Genomic DNA, 6,767 nt, shown 5'->3' on the forward strand with positions numbered 1-6,767 from the left:
GAGGACAAAGCCAGTAAGCAGTACCCTCCAAGGCCTCTGCATCAGCTCCTGCCTCCAGGTCCTGCCCTGCTTGAGTTCTTGTCCTGAATTCCTTTGGTGGTGAACAGTGATGTGGAAGTGTAAGCAGAAAAAAACTGTTTTTTTCCCCAACTTGCCTTTTGGTTTCATCACAGCAATAGAAATCCTCACTAAGACAAGAGTTTACAACTTAGTAAATATTTTGAAAGCTATTTCTATCTCCTAGAAGGGACAGAGCATAAGAAAAGGTAAAAGAGGACAATGTTCAGCTTTTATTGTAGGTAGTGGCCAGAATTCTTCTATTCAAACACTTAGCTTAGTATATGGAAACACAGGTCACTATAAAGAATGTTTGTTTTCTTCTCCTATACTCAGGATTTGAAATCAGGGACATAAACAGGAATTAGGCTTCCTGTGGTTCCTTCCAGTACCTCTAACCCTCTGTGTTTTTTTTCCCTTTCTCTTGTTACCAGCAAACCAAGGAGCCATTCTGGAATATTCTCATTCTCCTAGAAAGGAACTTAAAAGCAAGATCTGACAAATTCACACTTAGAAAGGGATATTTCTCCATGTCTTCCCATCTCAAAGGTTAAAGCGTGTTCCAATATATGAGCTCAAGGTCTTAAAAGGGTCAGAGAGAAATAAAAATCCAGGGGAGACCAGCAGGGCAGCTGTGTATTTGTGCACTCGCTTTGACTGTATTCTTCTTCCCCTCCCTTCAGAGACACAGATGAGAGGGGTAGGAAGCTCCATGCGTCCTGAGGTTTGGGGGTAGGAGCTGGATCACAAGTGTCGTCAGTTGCTCCTTTTGTTTCAACCAGTGGCAAAAGATAAGGGCATGACCAAAACAGACCTGCTGAGTGACTATGGAAGGGATAGGTCTAAGTTTTATAGGTGTCTGCAATCAGTTTCTAGGCTGCACACACGTGCACTGGTTATTTATAAAGAGAAAAGAATTCCACAGCTGTGATTCTAAAACTATTCCCTAATTTGGCATTCATACCTGCAAGAGCTGTCTCTCAAAACTCTTTTTAGGCAATCCCATGTTCAAATGGTTTTTCTTTCACATTTATTTGTATGTGTTCACATGGTGTGCTGTGTGTGTGTCTGTGTGTGGGGGTGTTTGTGTATGTGTGTGGGGTGTGTGTATGGTGTGTGTATGGTGTGTGTGTGTGTGTGTGTGTGTGTGTTCTTGTGGATGCACACATGCTACAGTACACATTCGGAAGTCAGTGAACAACTTTTTGGAGTTGGAACTCAAGTCATCCTGAAGCTTGGTGACAAGATCCTTTAACCTTTAGCTCTCACACCAAGCATGCTTTCTCTTCTTGCTATCACTGAATCCTTCTTAAAAAGCCAGACTCTGAAGGGGCCTCACCTACCGAAGCTCCGTGAGGTTGGGCAGGCACCGAAGCAAACCAAGCTAGATGAAAAGACATAAAGAATGGAGATAGCCATTGACCAGAGCACTAGGCAACTTCTGGTCATGCTCCTAAACATTAGATACAGCTGATGATGGTGTCCCGACAGCTACAGAAAACTGAAAGCAGCAAACATTTACGAAATACACCCATATCGCTGCTTAGCCATAATAGATAATTGCCAAAAACAAAACAAACAAACAAACAAAAAACCTATGAATTGTTGCAGAATTTTTTGTATATATATCGGAGGATGGGTGGAAGCAAGAATACACAGAGCCTCCTCTAAAACTGGTAGAACAATTGCATGTGCCGTGTTATTATAAAGTGTGGACCTGATGAAGAGTCATTAGTGAAAACAGTAGTTGATTGTCTGTGATAGACAGAAGGTGTGCATGAGAAAACTATAATTGGGCGTGGGCTTGCCAGCCCTGAAACCATGTGTATGGAGTGTTCTAATTCTTCTACACTGACCTTTGTCCAAGTGTATCCAAATCAGCTCACAGGGAGACTAACTTCACGTTCCCTGTCTAAAAGCAAACAATCACAGCATATTCCTCATCACACACTCTGCAATTCGGAGCCCTTTATCCTCTGTAATCCCAAAACACTGTATCTAGGGCAGCGAATCCCCCAGGGCTAGGATGACTACGAAGGATGATTTTCAATGTTTCTGGATTTCTGCACTCTAAAGCTTAGGTATCACTGACAGCATTACTGAAGGCGGGGCCTGTGTTATCCCACCCAGATGCTTTGCAGTAAGAGAAGAACACTCCCAACAAGAGGCTAACTGTTTAAGGGATGCAGCTCTTCAGTTTCCCCCAGTGGCCATAAAAGTGTGTCTTAAGTGAAAACAGAATACAGAGCTGTGGAATCTTCGTGTTTTCTAAACACGGATAGCAGCCTCTTGGGAGTAATAATTGTTCGCATTTTCTCTTAGACTGGTTTGCACTTCTTTGCTGTTTGAGTGTGCACGTACCTGGCTCCCCATAAGTAATGGAGGGTTTCCATTTCCCTCCGTGTTTATCCTTTAGTTACATACCAGCTGCCGCGCCTGAAATTTGAGGACCGGGGAGAGGCTGTTCCAATCCAAAGCACAAAAGCCCAGAGCCGGAGAATTCTCTGAAGACAAAGGTTTTTAATCCAGTTGAAACAGAGAGCCGCCTAGTGGGGCAGGAGAGTCTGCTGGCTAGCCACTGCCCTGCCCCCAGGCCAGGGTAACCCAATTCCGTATGTCCTAGGCAACAGAAATGCCAGGAGCACTGACTTCAGCCTGGTGGCTTGTGCTGGCCCTAAAACAAATTATCTCCAGGTGGGGCTGGAAACTCACCTGGAGAGAGCACAGCCACACCCCTGCACCCCTGCCCAGCACCCACCAAGGCACCCCTTCAGCTAGGTCTGCAGAACCTTGGCTCAGCTTAACTCTCCTCTTTCATCCCACCCTCCCAGGCTTTCCCTGGGGCAAATGGAAAGAGAAGGTGGCATGCTATTTGCTTAAGTCAACGTTGTCAGTTGGATGTTGGGGTTGAGGTGAAGCTGCCTGTAATCCTGTTGCTGAAGAACTGTGCCGTGGAGATGTCTACGTGCTCTTCACCATAGAACAGAAACCCGAGGGTCTGAATTCAGGGTCAGCTTTATTTCCTGACCCATCACCTCCTCGTCACTGCCAGCTACACTGTTAAAGTGCCATCGTTGTACCTAAATGAATGTTGAAATCACTTGGGCTTTTTGAGTCTCCATGGTTCCTTATTAAAACTAAGGAAACTGAGGCATTTCACATTCCACATGTATGTGGCATTTAAAATTTTATTTTCGCAAAGACACAAAAAGTGAAAAATAAGCAATTGTATTGGAAGAGCAATGGCCCTTCCTCCCCCAACGGGTCTAAAAGCCAAGTCCAAATCATCCCAGTCCAGAAGCACTGGAGCTGGGGTAGAGCCACGTGTGTCCTGGGCTTCATTTGTGTCTCTCAAAGGTGCCATGGGAACTGCTCTACCTCAGAGGTAAGGTTACATGCGACACTGTTTGGTAACAGTGGAAAGCCTGGCAGAAGGTGCCAACCTACTCACACCTAAGCATTTGCATTACACTCTATATTAAACCTAGGATTTAAGCACAACTGTCCACAGCTAAGCCCCCGGGGTCTTTTCATATGAAAGATGAGTGGACTCATCCAGGTAGAAGCAGGGAAAGACCCAGCAGCTTGGCTCCAGGAAAAGCAGCAGCTCCTGCGAGCGAGGCATGCCTAACCCGGAATAATGTAGCTTTCTCATCGCTCCTGGATACAGTCATCTTAGATATACTTGAGTCTGAATCTCAGGGATACAGGGCTACCAAAAACAATTTGCCTCAGGCTAGGTGACATGGTTAGCTCACTAGTGGTGGTGGGAGAGGCAGGCAGAGTCCGGGCACAGGCCTGACAGAGGCTGAAAAAGCCTACCTCGTAGGGCCAGTGAGAGCAGTGCCATAAGCAACTATCTGTAGCATCTTAGGTAGGTATCAGCAGACAAGCTGCTAATTTTGGCAGTAACCAAAGATAATCCCCAAGGAGGCAGACAGATAAAAAAGAAAAACATGGCAAGTGTCACACCACAGCCAGGCAAGGACCAACCACCCTGCCTCCGTGACAGATGCTGGGAATTCTCAAAACTATTGGAGGAAGGATTGGGCTTAGAAAAAGACTCCTAAACAGGCCGCATCAAAGACAAATTTGAATCTTACCGTTTTTTTTGTGAGTGCATGAATGAACTTTTTGCTCCTTTCCCTCCAGCCCCAGTTTGGTGGGATACAGAAGACAAAGGACGAGTGGAAACATTTACGTTTATGGGGACATGAGCTGTCAACCTGACGCTGAGCCATCTGTCCAGGCGGAAAAACCGGGAAGGACACTTTATAAACAGTAACGCCACTCTGCTGGTAGCACTCACCTCAGACCGATCAACTAAGAGTGGAGCCACCAGTTCTCAACCTGTGGGTCACGACCCCTTTGGGGGACAGTCACATATCACATAGCCTGCAGATCGGATGCTTACATTACGATTCATAACAGTAGCAAAATTACAGCAACAAAACAGTTGTATGGTTGGGGGTCACCATAACATGAGGAACCGCATTAAAGGGCCGCAGCATTAGGAAGGTTGAGAACCGCTGCCTCAGCCGAACCTCTATGCGACCAGGTGGCGTGTTTGCTATCTGCTCTGTGCACAGCCTCAGATGTGCTATCTACTTAGTTATCCTCCCCATCGCTGTGACAGAGCACCTGACAAAAACTACTTAAGAAAGAAAGGGCTTGCTCTGGTTCGGAGCTCAAGGCTACACTCTGTTACAGCAGGGAAGTCATGGAGGCAGGAGCCTGAGCCAGCTGGTCACACTGCCCCCACAGAGAGGAGAACAGTGGCTCTCAGCTCACTCCCTCCTTTCCATGCAGCCCAGGACTCCAGCCTAGGGAATGGTACTGCTCAGTTTTGGGGTGCCCTCTTACCTCAGTTAACCTTATCTAGATAATCCCACATGGGCATGCCCAGAAGCCTAGGTACTTCCAGATTCTATCAAGTTGATAATATCAACCATCACACCAACCCTGTCTTATATAAAATAGAAATAATTCTAATTTCTACCTCTCAAGGCTTGAAATTAAGAGGCTGTATGGAAGTGCTGAAGCCTTCCCCCACACTCTCTTCTTAGAGAGTCTGTCGACTACTTACCCCTGCTTGCATGGGGCCATCACACAATCCATGTGACCCTTTTAGCTGGCCACATCTGATTAAATTCCAAGTGAGAAGCTGGGCTACCGGCCAGATTTTCTTTCATGGAATTTGAAACTTGAGAGACACTTGGCCTTGGAGAGCCAATCTGGAAATGAGTGGAGCCTTGGGGTCCAGGCAACATTTTAGGATGGCGGTGATGGATACAAGGAAACTAGTGAGCAGAGAAACTGGGTCTGAACCTGGCGGTGTCTTAAGTCATCACCTGCAACCATTAGGTAGATGCTGGATAAGAGGACCCTGCCATGCCAGCTCTCTCTCTCTCTCTCTCTCTCTCTCTCTCTCTCTCTCTCTGTTCTAGACATCCCCTCTCTCCTCCTTCCTGGCCCTTCTCTCTCTGCCCTCATGGCTCATTTGCTGCCTCTACCCCTTCTCCAGGCCCTCCTCCCTCTTCCCCCAGTGAGATCTGTTGCATGGCATAATTTCTCAAGGGGCACACCTTGGCATGGGCCTGCCACGGTATCCACTCACCGCAACATTAGTATTTCATAACAGTAAGCCTGTGGTGACTGTCTGTTTCCCATGAGGCTGAGCTACACTTTCTCCATCAGAAGTGGAATTCTTCCACATTTTTATAGAATGAGCCTACTACTCTCTATTAACTTTTAAGTGTTCATTCCTGGAAGAAAAATAGAAAGAAAATTGTAAAATGAAAAATATCGTATCTTTAATGCATCAACGTCTTTATCCAATTTTCACTTCAAAGTTAGTGACTAGGAGGAGGCAACCCAACCTTTCAGGCAAGAGCAACTTAGACCGTTTCCTACCCTAGAGAGTGGCAAACACTAAGAAACAAGGTATCGGGCCCTGGGAGCAGCCGTTGCACATTCTGTGTGGAAAACGCAGTCTAGATAAAGGCTTGCATTCAGCCAAATTCTTTGGGCGATGTGCCAAGATCCAAATTCAATCTGGCTGAAAAACAAAGGGGGAATGTTGTCGTTCACCTCACTGCTACGTCTAGGGCATATCTAGGGTAGACATCTGTCTTTCTCCTAACTCTGCGTTTGTGATGGCTTCATTCTCAGGCAGGCGCTCCACACCGGGGCTAGATCCCAGCAGATGCAGCCTAATCCCTACAAAGCAGTGTGCCTTTGTTTGGGGTCTCAGGGACGCTTCTGACTGGCCTGACTTGGGTGGCATGCTCGCACCTGAGCTAATGGCTGTTGCCAAGGGAATACAGTCTTTTTCTCCCTGGGTGGGTGGTGATTTCTCTGCAGTGAATGGATAGGATTGGCTTCAAAGGTTCACAGAGACGGAGAGCCAAGATAGTTCTGGAAAAGAAAACCCAGAGTGCTTCCACCACAGAGCAGGGAAGCCACGCTGAGGGACTTTTCCAGCCCCTTTGAGACCTGCTTATTAAGAGCACGTAGGAACAGAGAAACCTTCTCTAGCAGGGAAAACATTTTTATTTTAAAATGAGCAGAGTGACCAAAAGACTCGTGTACCTGCCTTGCCTCCTTGCACCTTTGCTCAAGCCTCTACCCCCTGGGGAGGCTGGTCCCTGCGGGTGAGTCACTGCCCCCCCCCCCCCCCCCCCCCCCCCCCCCCCCCCCCCCCCCCCCCC

Source organism: Psammomys obesus, unplaced genomic scaffold, assembly GCF_907164565.1.
Source record: "Psammomys obesus unplaced genomic scaffold, mPsaObe1.curated_primary_1811, whole genome shotgun sequence".
Taxonomy (NCBI): domain Eukaryota; kingdom Metazoa; phylum Chordata; class Mammalia; order Rodentia; family Muridae; genus Psammomys; species Psammomys obesus.